General features: G+C 41.1%; 2 non-coding genes across 2 annotated transcripts; both read right to left on the bottom strand.

Moving 5' to 3' along the window:
• Positions 1-260: 260 nt before the first annotated feature.
• LOC130937773 (small nucleolar RNA R71) lies at positions 261-368 on the bottom strand. Its single transcript, XR_009068973.1, has one exon. It is a non-coding gene; the product is annotated as a small nucleolar RNA R71 (small nucleolar RNA).
• An 11,809-nt stretch (positions 369-12,177) lies between these two features.
• On the bottom strand, positions 12,178-12,285 carry LOC130937309 (small nucleolar RNA R71). Its single transcript, XR_009068532.1, has one exon. It is a non-coding gene; the product is annotated as a small nucleolar RNA R71 (small nucleolar RNA).
• Positions 12,286-21,638: the final 9,353 nt, after the last annotated feature.

Genomic DNA, 21,638 nt, shown 5'->3' with positions numbered 1-21,638 from the left:
CTCTAATGCAACAGAATTGCAAGTTCCATGGACTCCCAATGGAAGATCCTCATCAGTTTTTAGCTGAGTTCTTGCAAATCTGTGACACAGTCAAGACTAATGGGGTTGACCCTGAGGTCTACAGACTGATGCTATTCCCTTTTGCTGTAAGAGACAGAGCTAGAATATGGTTGGACTCACAACCTAAGGATAGCCTGGACTCTTGGGAAAAGCTAGTCAATGCCTTCTTGGCAAAGTTCTTTCCACCTCAAAAATGGAGTAAGCTTAGAGTGGAAGTCCAAACCTTCAGACAGAAGGATGGAGAATCCCTCTATGAAGCTTGGGAAAGATACAAACAATTAATCAGAAAATGTCCCTCAGACATGCTTTCTGAATGGAGCATCATAGGTATTTTCTATGATGGTCTCTCTGAACTATCCAAGATGTCTTTGGATAGCTCTGCTGGAGGATCTCTTCATCTGAAGAAGACGCCTACAGAGGCTCAAGAGCTCATTGAAATGGTTGCAAATAACCAATTCATGTACACTTCTGAAAGAAATCCTGTGAACAATGGGACTAGTCAGAAGAAAGGAGTTCTTGAGATTGACACTCTGAATGCCATACTGGCTCAGAACAAGATATTGACTCAACAAGTCAATTTAATTTCTCAAAGTCTGTCTGGAATGCAAAATGCACCTGGCAGTACTAAGGAAGCTTCATCTGAGGAAGAAGCTTATGATCCTGAGAACCCTTCAATGGAAGAGGTGAATTACCTAGGAGAACCCTATGGAAACACCTATAACTCTTCATGGAGAAATCACCCAAATTTCTCATGGAAGAATCAAGAGAGACCTCAACAAGGTTTCAATAATAATAATGGTGGAAGAAATAGGTTTAGCAATAACAAGCCTTTTCCATCATCTTCTCAGCAACAGACAGAGAGTTCTAAGCAGAATACCTCTGACTTAGCAACAATGGTCTCTGATCTAATCAAAACCACTCAAAGTTTCATGAATGAAACAAGGTCCTCCATCAGAAATTTGGAAGGACAAGTGGGTCAGCTGAGCAAGAAAGTTACTGAACTCCCTCCTAGTACTCTCCCAAGTAATACAGAAGAAAATCCAAAAGGAGAGTGCAAAGCCATAACCATGGCCGAATATGGAGAGGAAAGAGAGGAGGTGGACGCCACTGAGGAAGACCTCAATGGGCGTGCACCAACCTCCTCTGAGTTCCCCAATGAGGAACCATGGAAATCTGAGGCTCAAAATGAGACCATAGAGATTCCATTGGATTTACTTCTACCTTTCATGAGCTCTGATGAGTATTCCTCCTCTGAAGAGGATGAGTATGTCACTGAAGAGCAAGTTGCTAAATACCTTGGAGCAATCATGAAGTTAAATGACAAGTTATTTGGAAATGAGACTTGGGAAGATGAACCTCCCTTGCTCACCAAAGAATTGGATGACTTGTCTAGGCAGAAATTACCTCAAAAGAGACAAGATCCTGGGAAATTTTCCATACCTTGTACCATAGGCACCATGACCTTCAAGAAGGCTCTGTGTGACTTAGGGTCAAGTGTAAATCTCATGCCTTTCTCTGTAATGGAGAAGCTAGGGATCTTTGAGGTGCAAGCTGCAAGAATCTCACTAGAGATGGCAGACAACTCAAGAAAACAAGCTCATGGACTTGTAGAGAATGTTTTGGTTAAGATTGAAGACCATTACATTCCTACTGATTTCATAGTCCTAGAGACTGGGAAGTGCATGGATGAATCCATCATCCTTGGCAGACCCTTCCTAGCCACAGCAAAGGCTGTGATTGATGTTGATGGAGGTGAACTGATCATTCAAGTGAATGAAGAATCCTTTGTGTTTAAGGCTCAAGGATACCCCTCTGTCACCATGGAGAAGAAGCATGAAGAGCTTCTCTCAAATCAGAGACAAACAGATCCCCCACAGTCAAACTCTAAGTTTGGTGTTGGGAGGCCACAACCAAACTCTAAGTTTGGTGTTGAACCCCCACATTCAAACTCTAAGTTTGGTGTTGGGAGGTTCCCACAGTGCTCTGATCATTTGTGAGGCTCCATGAGAGCCATCTGTCAAGCTACTGACATTAAAGAAGCGCTTGTTGGGAGGCAACCCAATGATTATATTTTATATATTTTCTTTTGTTATTTTATGTTTTTTGTAGGTTGATGATCATAAGAAGTCACAAAATCCATTGAAAAAGCAAAAACAGAATGAAAAACAGGAAGAAAAATAGCACACCCTGGAGGAAGAATTCACTGGCGTTTAAACGCCAGTGAGGCTAGCAGTTGGGCATTTAACGCCCAGTCTGGCACCATTCTGGGCGTTTAACGCCAGAAAGGGGCACCAGACTGGCGTTAAACGCCAGAAAAGGGCAAGAACCTGGCGTTAAACGCCAGGAATGGGCACCAGCCCGGCGTTTAACGCCAGAAATGGCTCAAAACGTGATTTTGAGCAACATTGGGTGCAGGGATGACTTTTCCTTGACACCACAGGATCTGTGGACCCCACAGGACCCCCACCTACCCGACCACCACCCTCTCTCTTCTTCCCCCATTCACCAATCACCTCAAAACCTCTTCCCCAAAAACCCTTCACCTATCAAATCCCATCTTTCTCTTCACCACTCACATCCATCCTTCATAAAACCCCACCAACCTCACCCTTCAAATTCAAACCACTTTCCCTCCCAAAACCCACCCATAATGGCCGAACACCATCTCCCCTCTCCCCTATAAATACCCTTCTTCACTCCTTCATTTTCACACAACCTAAACACCACTTCTCCCCTTCTTTGGCCGAATACAAAGCCATCCCTTTCTCCCTCATTTCTTCTTCTTCTACTCTCTTCTTTCTTCTTTTGCTCGAGGACGAGCAAACCTTTTAAGTTTGGTGTGGTAAAAGCGTTGCTTTTTCGTTTTCCATAACCATTTATGGCATCCAAGGCCGGAGAAACCTCTAAAAAGAGAAAAGGGAAGGCAAAAGCTTCCACCTCCGAGTCATGGGAGATGGATAGATTCATCTCAAGGGTGCATCAAGACCACTTCTATGAAGTTGTGGCCTTGAAGAAGGTGATCCCTGAGGTCCCCTTTTCACTCAAAAAGGGTGAATATCCGGAGATCCGCCATGAGATCCGAAGAAGAGGTTGGGAAGTACTTACCAACCCCATTCAACAAGTCGGAATCTTGATGGTTCAAGAGTTCTATGCCAATGCATGGATCACAAAGAACCATGATCAAAGTATGAACCCGAATCCAAAGAATTATCTTACTATGGTTCGGGGGAAATACTTGGATTTTAGTCCGGAAAATGTAAGGTTAGCATTCAACTTGCCTATGATGCAAGGAGATGAACATCCTTACATAAGAAGGATCAACTTTGATCAAAGGTTGGACCAAGTCCTCACAGTCATATGTGAAGAGGGCGCACAATGGAAGAGAGATTCAAGAGGCAAGCCGGTTCAATTGAGAAGGCATGACCTCAAGCCCATGGCTAGAGGATGGTTGGAGTTCATTCAACGCTCAATCATTCCCACTAGCAACCGGTCCGAAGTTACTCTAGACCGGGCCATCATGATTCATAGCATCATGATTGGAGAAGAAGTGGAAGTTCATGAGGTTATAGCCCAAGAACTCTATAAAGTGGCGGACAAGTCTTCCACCTTGGCAAGGCTAGCCTTTCCTCATCTCATTTGTCACCTCTGTTATTCAGTTGGAGTTGACATAGAAGGAGATACCCCTATTGATGAGGACAAGCCCATTACCAAGAAAAAGATGGAGCACACAAGAGACCCCACTCATCATGAGATCCCTGAGATTCCTCAAGGGATGCACTTTCCTCCACAAAACTATTGGGAGCAACTAAACACCTCCCTAGGAGAACTGAGTTCCAACATGGGACAACTAAGGGTGGAGCATCAAGAACACTCCATCATCCTCCATGAAATTAGAGAAGACCAAAGAATCATGAGGGAGGAGCAACAAAGACAAGGAAGAGACATTGAGGAGCTCAAGCACTCCATAGGATCTTCAAGAGGAAGAAAGAGCCGCCATCACTAAGGTGGACCCGTTCTTTGATTTCCTTGTTCTTTATTCTTCTGTTTTTCGAATTTTATGCTTATGTTTATCCATGTTTGTGTCTTGTGATCATTAGTGTCTTAGTGTCTATGCCTTAAAGTTATGAATGTCCTATGAATCCATCACCTTTCTTGAATAAAAACGTGCTTAATTGAAAAGGAAAGAATTGCATGAATTCTGAATTTTATAATAGTTTAATTAATTTGATGTGGTGGCAATACTCTTGTTCTCTGAATGTATGCTTAAACAGTGCATATGTATCTTGAATTTGTGGTTCATGAAGGTTGGCTCTTGAAAGAATGATGAAAAAGGAGACATGTTACTGAGGATCTGAAAAATCATTAGAAATGATTCTTGAAGCAAGAAAAAGCAGTGAATACAAAAAAAGAGAAAAAGCAAGCGAAAAAAAAAGAGAGAGAAAAAGAAAGAAAAAGAAAGAATAAAGTTGTGATCCAAGGCAAAAAGAGTGTGCTTAAGAACCCTGGACACCTCTAATTAGGGACTTTAGCAAAGCTGAGTCACAATCTGAAAAGGTTCACCCAATTATGTGTCTGTGGCATGTATGTATCCGGTGGTAATACTGGAGGACAGAGTGCTTTGGGCCACGGCCAAGACTCATAAAGTAGCTGTGTTCAAGAATCATCATACTTAACTAGGAGAATCAATAACACTATCTGGATTCTGAGTTCCTAAAGATGCCAACCATTCTGAATTTCAAAGGATAGACTGAGATGCCAAAACTGTTCAGAGGCAAAAAGCTAAAAGCCCCGCTCATCTAATTAATACTGATCTTCATAGATGTTTTTGGAATTCATTGCATATTCTCTTCTTTTTATCTTATTTGATTTTCAGTTGCTTGAGGACAAGCAACAATTTAAGTTTGGTGTTGTGATGAGCGGATAATTTATACGCTTTTTGGCATTGTTTTTAGTATGTTTTTAGTATGATCTAGTTAGTTTTTAGTATATTTTTATTAGTTTTTAGTTAAAATTCACTTTTCTGGACTTTACTATGAGTTTGTGTGTTTTTCTGTGATTTCAGGTATTTTCTGGCTGAAATTGAGGGATCTGAGCAAAAATCTGATCCAGAGACTCAAAAGGACTGCAGATGCTGTTGGATTCTGACCTCCCTGCACTCGAAGTGGATTTTCTGGAGCTACAGAAGCCCAATTGGCGCGCTCTTAACAACGTTGGAAAGTAGACATCCTGGGCTTTCCATCAATATATGATAGTTCATACTTTGCCCAAGATTTGATGGCCCAAACCGGCGTTCAAAGTCACCTCAAGAAATCCCAGCGTTAAACGCTGGAACTGGCACCCAAATGGGAGTTAAACGCCCAAACTGGCATAAAAGCTGGCGTTTAACTCCAAGAAGAGTCTCTACACGAAATTGCTTCATTGCTCAGCCCAAGCACACACCAAGTGGGCCCGGAAGTGGATTTTTATGTCATTTACTCATCTTTGTACACCTTAGGCTACTAGTTATCTATAAGTAGGACCTTTTACTATTGTATCTGGAGACTTTGGTAGCTATCTTCGTTTTATGCTATCTTAGATCATTGGGAGGCTGGCCATTCGGCCATGCCTAGACCTTATGCTTATGTATTTTCAACGGTGGAGTTTCTACACACCATAGATTAAGGTGTGGAGCTCTGCTGTACCTCGAGTATTAATGCAATTACTATTGTTCTTCTATTCAATTCCGCTTGTTCTTTGTCCAAGATATCACTTGTTCTTCAACTTGATGAAGGTGATGATCCGTGACACTCATCATCATTCTCACTCATGAACAAGGTGACTGACAACCATTCTTGTTCTACAAGCAATCAAAGCTCTAGTGAATATCTCTTGGATTCCTGATAACACGATGCATGGTTGATCGCCTGACAACCGAGTGCTCGCCTGACAAACGAGCCAGCCATTCCGTGAGATCAGAGTCTTCGTGGTATAGGCGAGAACTGATGGCGGCATTCAAGAGAATCCGGAAGGTCTAACCTTGTCTGTGGTATTCTGAGTAGGATTCAATGATTGAATGACTGTGACGTGCTTCAAACTCCTGAAGGCGGGGCGTTAGTGACAGACGCAAAAGAATCACTGGATTCTATTCCGGCCTGATTGAGAACCGACAGATGGATAGCCGTGCCGTGACAGGGTACGTTGAACATTTCCAATGAGAGGATGGGAGGTAGCCACTGACAACGGTGAAACCCTTGCATAAGCTTGCCATGGAAAGGAGTAAGAAGGATTGGATGAAGACAGTAGGAAAGCAGAGAGACGGAAGGGAAGGCATCTTCATACGCTTATCTGAAGCTCTCACCAATGATATACATAAGTATCTCTATCTTTATCTTTTATGTTATTTTCGTTCATCACTATACCCATTTGAGTCTGCCTGACTGAGATTTACAAGGTGACCATAGCTTGCTTCATACTAACAATCTCCGTGGGATCGACCCTTACTCACGTAAGGTATTACTTGGACGACCCAGTGCACTTGCTGGTTAGTTGTGCGAAGTTGTGTAATGCCATGGAATTGAACCACCAAGTTTTTGGAGTTCATGACCGGGGATTATGAGAGTTGTGAAAAGTATTGTTCACAATTTCGCGCACCAACAAGCTACCCAAATTTTTGTTTATACCATTGATCAGGGAGTTGAGAATGCTGTCACTTGTTCTTGGATCTGAAATAACTGATGCATCTGTTGCTGCAATTGCTTCAAGCTACCCACATTTGGAATTACTTGATCTCAGTGGGCATGTGTCCCTTCATGCTAACTGTCTTCAAGTTTCTCTATAGGAAATATGAAATGCATTGGCCTTGTAGACAGCTAAAATACTTGGCAACTCGACAATGTACGCAAAGATAAAGGAAAACAAATGATTAGAGACACATGGTTAAAATGCTTGTGTGAATATAACACTCTGTGTTATCTATCTGTTTTTGAAAGTATGTTTAATTGTAACTTATATCTCAGATCTGGCATAAGTGACAGTGGCATTGGAATGATTTGCAATGTATTCAGTGAAACATTGACAAGACTACTTCTTGCTCTTTGCCCCTGTGTGTCTTCAAGTAAGGAACATTTTATTAATTCAGCTACCTGAAAAATTTCCATTGGTTTAGTTTCTGCTTATTAATATGTTGTCATGTGTTTCAGGTGGTATTCAATTCGCTATGGCTCAGTTACCAAACCTTGAACTTATGGACTGTGGTATGACCATATGTGATCCTAATTCTGAAAATCCGACTGCAAACAACAATAGTTGTGAATTACAACACAGATCTATTGCTAATGGTCACTGTTCCGAGGGTTACTTGAAACTGTAGGTCGATCTCGGACAAGATCTTCTGTGCTGATCGGAGATGATGTGTCCGGTTTGCTGGACTGACAATGCTGCTGATCCTTTGTCACCGGAGGATGGTGGTACCTGCAAGGGACTCCGATGCTTAAGTTAGCAAGGGTATTAAGCAGGTTTTTATGTAGAATCAGAGTATGAGTTATACCTGGGTGTTCCAGTGTATTTATAATGGTGTAGATGATCTTCTTAGATAAGATAAGTTAGTTATCTTATCTTATCTTTATCTTATCTTTGACTGGGGTCCTCTTATCTTCAAGGGAACCGCCTTTATCTCTACGGGCTTGGGCCGCCCTTGGATTTGGGACGTGTTCCTCTATTTTGGGCCCTTTGTTTGGGCCGTCTGTGACTTGGCCGAGCTTTTTGAGAAGAGATCGGGTTGTCCTGACCTGAAGAGGTTGGACGCTTTGTCTGTAGAATATCCCGGGTCGGACAGCTTGACCCAGGGTATGAACAGTGTCCCTGCTCGAGCTCGGTCTTTATCTGGAGGCCGAGTCTTGGTTTTTAGGACTTCGAGCCTTCTCGGGTGAAGCCGAACTCGAGCATTTTGTCGCTTTATCTTTCCATAGAGCTCTTTCTTTGAATGCAGAACATTTCTGTTCCATTTCTTCTGAAAGCGCGCGCTTTTGCCTTTTAGCGTTTTCCTTGGGAATGCGCGAGGGTTTTTAATGCCCCCATTAATTTGTTCCGTTTCTCTTGTTTTTCTCTTTTCAAATTTTTGTATCCAAGAGACGGTTTTCCTTTCCCTGTAACTTCCCTTTTTCTTTCGCCGTTTCTCATTCTGCACTTCTTGTCTCTCTGTGAAGCTTTGGCCTTCGCTTTGATGCTTCTGCTTTGTGATCGTTTCTTTGCTACTCGCTTTTCAAAGTTTTCTTCCTTCTTCCAAGTTGGTTTTGCTTTCTTCCTCACCTTTTTATTTTTGCTACTTTTTCTTTTGCTACTTTTGCTCGAACCTTTTCTTTGTTTCTGTCTTTATTTTGGAGTGTGATTCTTCAATAAAGTTTTGATTTTGCCTGAGTTGTTGTTGGAAAGCTTGAATCTTTTTGTACCACTATGCTTGACTGTCGCTATGATGTATGTTTCTGATTTTCTTTTTGTCTTTCTGTATGCTTTTGACTGGTGATGAGCGGATAATTTGTACCCTTTTTGGCATTGTTTTTAGTATGTTTTTAGTATGATCTAGTTAGTTTTTAGTATATTTTTATTAGTTTTTAGTTAAAATTCACTTTTCTGGACTTTACTATGAGTTTGTGTATTTTTCTGTGATTTCAGGTATTTTCTGGCTGAAATTGAGGGACCTGAGCAAAAATCTGATCCAGAGACTGAAAAGGACTGCAGATGCTGTTGGATTCTGACCTCCCTGCACTCGAAGTGGATTTTCTGAAGCTACAGAAGCCCAATTGGCGCGCTCTCAACGGCGTTGGAAAGTAGACATCCTGGGCTTTCCAGCAATATATGTTAGTCCATACTTTGCCCAAGATTTGATGGCCCAAACCGGCGTTCAAAGTCACCCTCAGAAATTCCAGCGTTAAACGCCGGAACTGGCACCTAAATGGGAGTTAAGCGCCCAAACTGGCATAAAAGCTGGCGTTTAACTCCAAGAAGAGTCTCTACACGAAAATGCTTCATTGCTCAGCCCAAGCACACACCAAGTGGGCCCGGAAGTGGATTTTTATGTCATTTACTCATCTCTGTACACCCTAGGCTACTAGTTCCCTATATATAGGACCTTTTACTATTGTATTTTCATCTTGGTTCTTCTGGTTCCCTCTCTGGGGCCGAAACCAATGATCACTCTTGTTCTTATGTATTTTCAATGGTGGAGTTTCTACACACCATAGATTAAGGTGTGGAGCTCTGCTATACCTCGAGTATTAATGCAATTACTATTGTTCTTCTATTCAATTTCGCTTGTTCTTTGTCCAAGATATTCATTTGCACCCGAGAACATGATGAATGTGATGATTATGTGACGCTCATCATCATTCTCACTCATGAACAAAGTGACTGACAACCACTCTTGTTCTACAAGCAAACGAGGCTCTAATGTTTATCTCTTGGATTCTTTAACCGGAATCTTCGTGGTATAGGCGAGAACTGATGGCGGCATTCAAGAGAATCCGGAAGGTCTAAACCTTGTCTGTGGTATTCTGAGTAGGATTCAATGATTGAATGACTGTGACGTGCTTTAAACTCCTAGCAGGCGGGGCGTTAGTGACAGACGCAAAAGAATCACTGGATTCTATTCCGGCCTGACCGAGAACCGACAGCTGATTAGCCATATGCTGTGACAGAGCATAGGAACATTTTCACTGAGAGGATGGGAGGTAGCCACTGACAACGGTGAAACCCTACATAAGCTTGCCATGGAAAGGAGTAAGAAGGATTGGATGAAGACAGTAGGAAAGCAGAGAGACGGAAGGGAAGGCGTCTTCATACGCTTATCTGAAGTTCCTACCAATGAATTACATAAGTACCTCTATCTTTATCTTTATGCTTTATGCGTTTATCACCTATACCCATTTGAGTCTGCCTGACTAAGATTTACAAGGTGACCATAGCTTGCTTCATACCAACAATCTCCGTGGGATCGACCCTTACTCGCGTAAGGTTTATTACTTGGACGACCCAGTGCACTTGCTGGTTAGTTGTGCGAAGTTGTAGTGATCACAATTTCGCGCACCAAGTTTTTGGCGCCGTTGCCGGGGATTGTTGAGTTTGGACAACTGACGGTTCATCTTGTTGCTTAGATTAGGTATTTTTCTCCAGAGTTCTTAAGAACGAATTCTAGTGTTTCAAGGTGATGTTCTTATCATCATCAAAGCTGATTGATTTTCATCAATTTAGCTCTTGAATGCAATGTCCTGCTGAAGCTTGGCTAGCCATGTCTAATTCCTTTAGACTAAAGCTTTAGACTAACATTGCATGATTCCTGGAATTCTCATTAAGAATTTTGATACCTTTATTTTCTTTTTCATATAATTTTCGAAAAAGCACAAAAAAATTTCAAAATCATAAAAAACCAAAAATATTTTATGTTTCTTGTTTGAGTTTAGTGTCTCATCTTAAGTTTGGTGTCAATTGCATGCATTCATTCATGTGTCTTAAGGATCTTCAAGTAATTCTTGATTATTTCTTACTCTAATCTTTAAAATTCTCTTGACTTGAGTGTTTTGTGTGTCTCATATGCATTCTCATTAGTGTCAGTAGTATACAAACTGCTAAGTTGGTGTCTTGCATGCATTGTTATTTGATTTTAGTTGCATTCTGATTATTAAAAATCCAAAAATATTTTTTTTTGTCTTCTCAAGTCAATAACACAGAGAATTGAAGATTCAGAACATACAACAGAGGAATTGCACAGAAAAAGCTGGACGTTCAAAACGCCCAGTGAAGAAGGACAGACTGGCGTTTAAACGCCAGCCAGGGTACCTGGTTGGGCGTTTAACGCCCAAAAGGGTATAGTTTTGGGCGTTAAACGCCAGAATGGATACCATTCTGGGCGTTTAACGCCAGGATGGCACAAGGGAGAGAATTTTGTTTTCAAATCAATTTTTTTTTTGCAAGTTTTCAAAGTTTTTCAAAATCAAATCTTTTTCAAATCATATCTTTTCAATCAAATGTTTTCAAAATCAATTTCTTTCCTTTTTCAAAGATACTTGCTATCAATTAATGATTTGATTCAACATTTCAAGTATGTTGCCTTTTCTGTTGAGAAAGGTTTAATGTTTGAATCATATCTTTTCTTGTTAGGCAAGTCATTGATTTTTAAAATCAAATCTTTTAAAAATGTTTTTCAAATCATATCTTCTCAATCACATCTTTTTAAAACCAATCATATCTTCTTAACCTCATCTTTTTCAAAATAGTTTTCAATCAAATCTTTTTTATTTCTAAATTCAAAATCTTTTTCAAAAATCACTTGATTTCTTTCCCACTCTTATTTTCGAAAATTAATTAGTGTTTTTCAAAATGTTTTCAAAATCTTTTACTTAATTTTCGAAAATTACTTCCCTTCTTCTCACATCCTTCTATTTATGGACTAACAATATTCCTTAATGCAAAATTCGAACTCCATCTTCTTTGATAAGTTCGAATTTTCTACTTCTGTCTTCTACTTTTCTTTTCCTCTGACACCTCAAGGAATCTCTATACTGTGACATAGAGGATTCCATATTTTCTTGTTCTCTTCTCTTTCATATGAGCAGGAGTAGAGACAAAGGCATTCTTGTTGAAGCTGACCCTGAACCTGAAAGGACCTTGAAGCGAAAGCTAAGAGAAGCTAAAGCACAACTCTCTGTAGAGGACTTAACAGAAATCTTCAAAGAAGAAGACATGGCAGCCGAAAACAACAACAATGCAAACAATGCAAGGAAGGTACTGGGTGACTTTACTGCACCTACTCCCGACTTCTATGGGAGAAGCATCTCTATCCCTGCCATTGGAGCAAACAACTTTGAGCTTAAGCCTCAATTAGTTTCTCTAATGCAACAGAACTGCAAGTTCCATGGACTTCCATTGGAAGATCCTCATCAGTTTTTGGCTGAGTTCTTGCAAATCTATGACACTGTTAAGACTAATGGGGTTGACCCTGAGGTCTACAGACTCATGCTATTCCCTTTTGCTGTAAGAGACAGAGCTAGGACATGGTTGGACTCACAACCTAAAGAAAGCCTGGACTCATGGGAAAAGCTAGTCAATGCCTTCTTGGCAAAGTTCTTTCCACCTCAAAAATTGAGTAAGCTTAGAGTGGAAGTCCAAACCTTCAGACAGAAGGATGGAGAATCCCTCTATGAAGCTTGGGAAAGATACAAACAATTGATCAGAAAATGTCCTTCTGACATGCTTTCTGAATGGAGCATCATAGGTATTTTCTATGATGGTCTCTCTGAACTATCCAAGATGTCTTTGGATAGCTCTGCTGGAGGATCTCTTCATCTGAAGAAGACGCCTACAGAAGCTCAAGAACTAATTGAAATGGTTGCAAATAACCAATTGATGAGCGGATAATTTGTACGCTTTTTGGCATTGTTTTTAGTATGTTTTTAGTACCTTTTAGTTAGTTTTTAGTATATTTTTATTAGTTTTTAATTAAAATTCACTTTTCTGGACTTTACTATGAGTTTGTGTGTTTTTCTGTGATTTCAGGTATTTTCTGACTGAAATTGAGGGTCCTGAGCAAAAATCTGATCCAGAGACCAAAAATGACTGCAGATGCTGTTGGATTCTGACCTCCCTGCACTCGAAGTGGATTTTCTGGAGCTTCAGAAGCCCAATTGGCGCGCTCTCAACGGCATTGGAAAGTAGACATCCTGGGCTTTCCAGCAATATATGATAGTCCATACTTTGCCCAAGATTTGATGGCCCAAACCGGCGTAGCAATCCGGCCTCAGAAATCCCAGCGTTAAACGCCGGAACTGGCATAAAACTTGGAGTTAAACGCCCAAACTGGCATGAAAGCTGGCGTTTAACTCCAGAAAAGGTCTCTACACGAAATTACTTCATTGCTCAGCCCAAGCACACACCAAGTGGGCCCGGAAGTGGATTTTTCTGTCATTTACTCATTTCTGTAAAACCTTAGGTGACTAGTTTTACTATTAATAGGATCTTTTGACATTGTATCCGTACCTTATGACCTCATGACATTTTTACACGTTTCTTTGTGTACATTCCACGGCATGAGTCTCTAAACCCCATGGTTGGGGGTGAGGAGCTCTGCTGTGTCTTGATGAATTAATGCAATTACTACTGCTTCTTATTCAATCATGTTTGCTTCCATTCTAAGATAACACTTGTTCTTAATCCGGATGAATGTGATGATCCGTGACAATCATCATCATTCTCAACTATGAACGTGTGACTGACAACCACCTCCGTTCTACTCTAGATTGAGTAGTTATCTCTTGGATTCCTTAACCAGAATCTTCGTGGTATAAGCTAGAACTGATGGCGGCATTCAAGAGAATCCGGAAGGTCTAAACCTTGTCTGTGGTATTCTGAGTAGGATTCAATGATTGAATGACTGTGACGTGCTTCAAACTCCTAAAGGCGGGGCGTTAGTGACAGACGCAAAAGAATCACTGGATTCTATTCCGGCCTGATTGAGAACCGACAGATGGATAGCCATGCCGTGACAGGGTGCGTTGAACATTTCCAATGAGAGGATGGGAGGTAGCCATTGACAACGGTGAAACCCTACATACAGCTTGCCATGGAAGGAGCCTTGCGTGTTTGATGAAGAAGACAGTAGGAAAGCAGAGATTCAGAAGATGGAGCATCTCCAAACCTCAGCCTATTCTCCATTACTGCAAAACAAGTAACAAATTTCATGTTCTTTTGCTTTTTACAATCAATCCTGATAATTTCTGATATCCTGACTAAGATTTACAAGATAACCATAGCTTGCTTCAAGCCGACAATCTCCGTGGGATCGACCCTTGCTCACGCAAGGTATTACTTGGACGACCCAGTGCACTTGCTGGTTAGTTGTGCGGGATTGCAAAAGTGTGATTGCAATTTCGTGCACCAAGTTTTTGGCGCCGTTGCCGGGGATTGTTCGAGTTTGGACAACTGACGGCTTGTCTTGTTGCTTAGATTAGGATTGTTTTATTTTAGTTGGTTTAGAGTCTTTTAGTTGAGTCTAGTTTCATATTTTAAGTTTGGTGTCTTTTTGTGTTTTTCTCTTAATTTTCGTTTTTTTTGTGTTCTTAGTCCCTTTTTGATTCATAAAAATTCTAAGTTTGGTGTCCTCTTTGTGTTTTTCCTTTAAATTTTTTTTTTTCGAAAATTAGTGTTTGATTTTCTAAAAATTTTAAGTTTGGTGTCTTTTTGTGTTTTTCTCTTTCCTCTTTTCAAAAATCAAATCTTTTTCATAAAAATTTTTCAATCATATCTTTTTAATTGCTCTTTTCAAAATCTTTTTAATTACTTAATTGATTCAGTTCTCAATTTGCTTTGATCTCATTTTCCTTTTGATTTTCGAATTTTTTTATTTTATTTTCCTTTTGTTTTATTTTATTTTATTTCATTTTAATTTTTTTCGGATATTTCAAAAAAAAATAATAAAAATAAACAAAATTCATCTCTTTGCAATCATTATCATTTCCCTTTTGTCCATTATGGACTTAAGTGGAATTAATCAGTCCAAGAGGACTCTGGGGTCATATGCTAACCCCATTACAGCTGCATATGGGAGTAGCATCTGTACACCTCCCATCAAAGCAAGCAGCTTTGAGCTAAACCCTCAACTCATTATCATAGTGCAGCAAAATTGCCAGTATTCCGGTCTTCCACAGGAAGAATCTACTGAGTTTCTGGCACAATTTTTACAAATTGCTGACACAGTACATGATAAAGAGGTGGATCAGGATGTCTACAGACTATTACTGTTTCCATTTGCTGTAAAAGATCAAGCTAAAAGGTGGTTAAATAACCAACCTACAGCAAGCATAAAGACATAGAAACAGTTGTCAGACAAATTCCTGAATCATTTCTACCCTCCAAAGAGGATGACACAGCTAAGGCTGGACATCCAAGGCTTTAAACAAGAGGATAATGAATCCCTTTATAATGCCTGGGAGAGGTATAGAGGTATGCTAAGGAAATGTCCCTCTGAAATGTTTTCAGAGTGGGTTCAGTTAGACATTTTCTACTATGGGCTTACAGAAAAAGCTCAGATGTCTTTAGACCACTCAGCTGGTGGATCTATACACATGAGGAAGACAATTGAAGAAGCTCAAGAGCTTATAGACACTGTTGCTAGAAACCAATACTTATATTCTAGCAATGAGTTCGTTCCAAAGGAGGAGGTCATGGCATTAGTCACTGATCCTAATCCTCAGGAACAGATGAATGAGCTTAATCAACAATTGCTCCTGATGACAGAACAGTTAGCAGAATTTAAAGAAATGCTCCATGATACTAAGGTTGCTAACAAGAGCATAGAACTGCAGTTGAATCAAGCAAAACAACAAATATCTAAACAAATAACAGAGGAATGTCAAGCAGTTCAACTGAGGAGTGGGAAGACACTGAATAACAATTCTCAAAGGAGCAAAAAGCCAAATAAGGAACAATTGACAGAGGATGACCAACCCACTGTTCAAAATCCCTCTGAGGATAGTAAGAGCCCAGAGAGGAATGCTATTGGCGTTCAAACGCCAGAAAGGGAAGGAAAGCTGGCGTTAAACGCCCATTCCTTGCCCAGTTCTGGCGTTCAAACGCCAGAAAAGGGGGAAAAGCTGGCGTTAAACGCCCATTTTCCACCCAGTCCTGGCGTTCAAACGCCAAAGGAAAATCAGACACCTAGGAGTGCTGACAGTGATCCCTCTAACAAGGCTTCTTCAACCACTTCTGTAAGGAATAAACCTGCAGCATCTAAGGTTGAAGAATATCAAGCCAAGATGCCTTATCCTCAGAAACTCCGCAAAGCGGAACAGGATAAGCAATTTGCCCGCTTTGCAGACTATTTAAGGACTCTTGAAATAAAGATTCCGTTTGCAGAGGCACTTGAGCAAATACCTTCTTATGCTAAGTTCATGAAGGAAATCTTAAGTCATAAGAAGGATTGGAGAGAAACTGAAAAAGTGTTTCTCACTGAAGAATGCAGTGCAGTCATTCTAAAAAGCTTACCAGAAAAGCTTCAAGATCCTGGAAGCTTTCTGATACCATGCACATTAGAAGGTACTTGCACCAAGACAACCCTATGTGATCTTGGAGCAAGCATCAATTTAATACCTGCATCCACTATCAGAAAGCTTGGGTTGATTGGAGAAGTCAAACCAACCAGGATATGCCTCCAACTTGCTGATGGCTCCATTAAACACCCATTAGGCATAATAGAGGACATGATTGTCAAGGTTGGGCCATTTGCCTTTCCAACTGATTTTGTGGTGCTGGAAATGGAGGAGCACAAGAGTGCAACTCTCATTCTAGGAAGACCTTTCCTAGCAACTGGACGAACTCTCATTGATGTACAAAAGGGGGAAGTAACCTTGAGAGTCAATGAGGATGAGTTCAAGTTGAATGCTGTAAAAGCTATGCAGCATCCAGACACACCAAATGACTGCATGGGCGCTGACATTATTGACTCTCTGGTAGAAGAGATCAACATGGCTGAAAGCCTAGAATCAGAGCTTGAAGACATCTTCAAAGATGCTCAACCTGATCAAGAAGAACTAGAGGAAGCAAAGGAATTTTCGAAAATTCCTCAGGAAGAGGATAAGCCTCCTAAGCCTGAACTCAAACCACTACCACCATCCCTGAAATATGCATTTCTGGGAGAGGGTGACACTTTTCCAGTGATTATAAGCTCTGCTTTAAATTTACAGGAAGAGGAAGCACTGATTCAAGTGCTAAGGACACACAAGACAGCTCTTGGGTGGTCCATAAGTGATCTTAAGGGCATTAGCCCAGCTAGATGCATGCATAAGATCCTGTTGGAGGATAATGCCAAACCTGTGGTCCAACCACAGAGGAGGCTAAATCCAGCCATGAAGGAGGTGGTGCAGAAAGAGGTCACTAAATTATTAGAGGCCGGGATTATTTATCCTATTTCTGATAGCCCCTGGGTGAGCCCTGTCCAAGTTGTTCCCAAAAAGGGAGGCATGACAGTGGTCCATAATGAAAAAAATGAACTGGTTCCTACAAGGACAGTCACAGGGTGGCGCATGTGTATTGATTACAGAAGGCTCAATACAGCCACCAGAAAGGATCATTTTCCTTTACCATTCATAGACCAAATGCTAGAAAGACTAGCTGGTCATGATTACTACTGCTTTTTGGATGGCTATTCAGGCTACAACCAAATTGCAGTAGATCCTCAGGACCAAGAGAAAACAGCATTCACCTGCCCTTCTGGCGTGTTTGCCTATAGGAGGATGCCTTTTGGTCTGTGCAATGCACCTGCAACCTTTCAGAGGTGCATGCTCTCTATCTTCTCAGACATGGTAGAGAAATTTCTGGAAGTCTTCATGGATGACTTTTCAGTATATGGAGACTCGTTTAGCTCATGTCTTAATCACCTAGCACTTGTCCTGAAAAGATGCCAAGAGACTAACCTAGTTTTAAACTGGGAGAAAAGTCACTTTATGGTGACTGAAGGAATTGTCCTTGGGCACAAAATTTCAAGCAGGGGAATAGAGGTGGATAAGGCAAAGGTAGAGGTAATTGAAAAATTACCACCACCTGCCAATGTTAAGGCAATCAGAAGCTTTCTGGGGCATGCAGGATTCTACAGAAGGTTTATCAAGGATTTTTCGAAAATTGCTAAACCTTTGAGTAACCTGTTAGCTGCTGACACACCATTTGTGTTTGACACACAGTGTCTGCAGGCATTTGAGACCCTGAAAGCTAAGCTGGTCACAGCACCAGTCATCTCTGCACCAGATTGGGCATTACCATTTGAATTAATGTGTGATGCCAGTGATCATGCCATTGGTGCAGTGTTGGGACAGAGGCATAACAAACTTCTGCATGTCATTTATTATACTAGCCGTGTTCTAAATGATGCACAGAAGAATTACACAACCACAGAAAAAGAATTACTTGCAGTGGTCTATGCCATTGACAAGTTTAGATCCTACCTAGTGGGATCAAAGGTGATTGTGTACACTGACCATGCTGCTCTTAAATACTTACTCACAAAGCAGGATTCAAAACCCAGGCTTATAAGATGGGTGTTGCTTCTGCAAGAGTTTGATATAGAAATAAGAGACAGAAAAGGGACAGAGAACCAAGTAGCTGATCATCTGTCCCGAATAGAACCAGTAGCTGGGGCGTCCCTCCCTTCTACTGAGATCTCTGAGACTTTCCCAGATGAGCAACTCTTTGCCATTCAGGAAGCTCCATGGTTTGCAGATATTGCAAACTATAAAGCTGTGAGGTTCATACCTAAGGAGTACAGCAGAGTGCAAAGAAAGAAATTAATTTCAGATGCCAAGTACTACCTCTGGGATGAACCATATCTCTTTAAGAGATGTGCTGACGGAGTGATCCGCAGATGTGTACCCAGAGAAGAAGCACGAAGGATCCTATGGCACTGCCATGGATCACAGTATGGAGGACATTTTGGAAGTGAGCGAACAGCCACTAAAGTTCTCCAGTGCGGCTTCTACTGGCCTACTCTCTATAAAGATTTCTGAGAGTTTGTGCGTAACTGTGACAGTTGCCAAAGAGCTGGTAACCTGCCTCACGGATATGCCATGCCTCAACAAGGGATATTGGAGATAGAATTGTTTGATGTATGGGGAATTGACTTCATGGGGTCATTCCCACCATCATACTCAAACACTTACATTCTGGTGGCAGTGGACTATGTATCTAAGTGGGTAGAAGCAATTGCTACACCCACTAATGATACCAAGACTGTACTGAAATTCCTCCAGAAAAACATTTTCAGCAGGTTTGGCGTCCCCAGAGTGCTAATCAGTGATGGGGGCACTCATTTCTGCAATAAACAGCTATACTCTGCTATGGTTAGATATGGAATCAGCCATAAAGTGGCAACTCCGTATCATCCACAGACAAATGGGCAAGCTGAAGTCTCTAACAGAGAGCTAAAAAGAATCCTAGAACGGACTGTGATAGCCCGAAGAAAGGATTGGGCAAAGAGCTTGGATGATGCTCTGTGGGCATACAGAACAGCATTCAAGACTCCTATAGGAACCTCTCCATACCAACTGGTGTATGGGAAGGCCTGTCATTTGCCTGTGGAACTGGAACATAAAGCCTACTGGGCAACCAGATTCCTAAACATGGATGCACAGTTAGCTGGTGAAAAAAGATTGCTCCAGCTAAATGAGCTAGAGGAGTTCAGACTCAATGCCTTTGAAAATGTAAAAATTTATAAGGAAAAAGCAAAGAAATGACATGACAAGAAGTTGTCAACCAGAGTCTTTGAGCCAGGACAAAAAGTTCTGCTCTTCAACTCTAGGCTCAAATTGTTTCCAGGAAAACTCAAATCCCGATAGAGGGGTCCATATGTGATTACAGGAGTCTCACCATATGGGTATGTTGAGCTTCAGGATATTGATTCTGACAAAAAGTTCATTGTAAATGGACAGAGAATCAAGCATTATCTTGAAGGAAATTTTGAGCAGGAGTGCTCAAAACTGAGACTCGAGTGATTCTCAGTGAAAGTCCAGCTAAAGACAGTAAAGAAGCGCTTGCTGGGAGGCAACCCAGTCATTAGGAAGTTGTATGATTAGTTCTTACAGAGGCAAGTATCAAAAATAAAGGAATTCACAGAGTTACAGAAGGATTCAGCTCAAAAAGCAGAGAAAATGAGCTTACTGGCGAAAAAACGCCAGTAAGGGGCATTTTGGGCGTTAAACGCCAGAATGGGTACCATTCTGGGCGTTTAACGCCAGGAATGGTGCCATTTTGGGCGTTAAACGCCAGAATGGGCACCATTCTGGGCGTTTAACGCCAGGTGTGCAGCATCCTGGGCGTTTTGAAAAAACGCCCAGTGACAAAGGATTTCTGGCGTTTAACGCCAGCCAGGGCACCTGGCTGGGCGTTAAACGCCCAAAAGGGGCAACAAATGGGCGTTAAATGCCAGAATGGGTGCCATTCTGGGCGTTTAACGCCAGCAAGGTGGGGGGACCACAATTTTGTTTTCAAATCAAATTTTTTCAAACTTTCCTTTTCTTACCCACACTTTTCTACAAAATCACACTTCAATCATTCATCATTCACTTTCAAATCTTCAAAAATCAAAACCATTTTTCAAATTTATTTCAAATCAATTACAAACATTGTTCAAAAATTTCACCCTTTTCTCAATTTCTTTTCATATCTTCTCAAATCTCCTTTCAAATTCTTTTTTTTCGAAAACTCTCCTCCCCACCTTATAAATACACGTTTGTTCCCCCTCTTCCAACCACACCATTCGAATTTCCTCTTCCTCCCCCTCTCTTATCTCTTTTCTTTTGCTTGAGGACAAGCAAACCTCTAAGTTTGATGTGCTTTTCCGTGATCACTAAACCAAGATTCATCAATATCATGGCTCCTAAGGGAAAACAAACCAATTTAAGAGGCAAGAAAGAGAATAATCCAAAGAATCTTTGGAATCAAGAGAAGTTCTTAACCAAGGAACATGAAGACCATTATCACAAAATAATGGGTCTGAGGTCAGTGATCCCGGAAGTTAAATTTGATCTGAAAGAAGATGAATATCCGGGGATCCAAGAGCAAATTCGAAACAGAGGATGGGAAGTTCTAACCAATCCTGAGACAAAGGTTGGAAGGAACATGGTTCAGGAATTCTACTCAAATCTGTGGCTGACAGATAAGCAGAGAATGACTGGAACTGCTTACCATACCTACAGAACTATGGTCAGAGGGAAAGTTATGTACTTTCATCTGGACAAAATAAGAGAAATCTTCAAGTTGCCTCAACTGCAAGATGATCCTGACTCCTTCAATAGGTGGATGGTGAGAGTAGACAAAGGGTTGGATCAAGTTCTAGAGGACATATGCCTCCCTGGAACTAAGTGGATAACCAATTCTAAGGGTGTCCCTAACCAACTCAGGAGGGGAGACCTCAAACCAATTGCAAGAGGTTGGCTAGACTTTATTGGGCGTTCCATACTACCCACTAGCAACCGTTCTGAGGTCACTATCAAGAGGGCAGTGATGATTCATTGCATTATGCTTGGAAAAGAAGTGGAGGTCCATCATGTGATTGCTTGTGAGATTTACACAATTGCAAATAAGAATTCCACTGAAGCCAAACTGGCCTACCCAAGCTTGATTTCCTTGCTCTGTAAGGAGGCTGGGGTGAAGATGGGAGTAGATGAATTCATACCCATTGAACATCCAATCACTAAGAAGTCAATGGAAGGACAAGTGCAAGACAACTCTATCAAGAGGAGGGCGCAGGAATTCCTCCCTGAATTCCCAAGAATTGACTACTGGACCAGCCTAGAAGCATCTATCTCCAAGTTGCAAGAAACTATGGAGCAACTGAAGGAAGAACAGCAGAATCAGAACTGCATGCTCTGCAAATTGCTGAAGGAACAAGAGAAGCAGGGGCGTGAAATCCAAGAGATGAAACGCCAAAAGCTCTCCTCTCAAGCTGAGGGAGCATCCACTTCTCAAAATCAAGGTTGTTGAGTCCTAACTCTGTGAAAACCTCTATCATTAGGAGCCTATTTTTTTCGTTTTTCTTGTTTTGCTTTCTATTTTTATTTTAGTCTCAT

Source organism: Arachis stenosperma, chromosome 6 (genome assembly GCF_014773155.1).
Source record: "Arachis stenosperma cultivar V10309 chromosome 6, arast.V10309.gnm1.PFL2, whole genome shotgun sequence".
NCBI lineage: Eukaryota > Viridiplantae > Streptophyta > Magnoliopsida > Fabales > Fabaceae > Arachis > Arachis stenosperma.
This window is presented reverse-complemented; position numbering and strand designations above follow the sequence as displayed.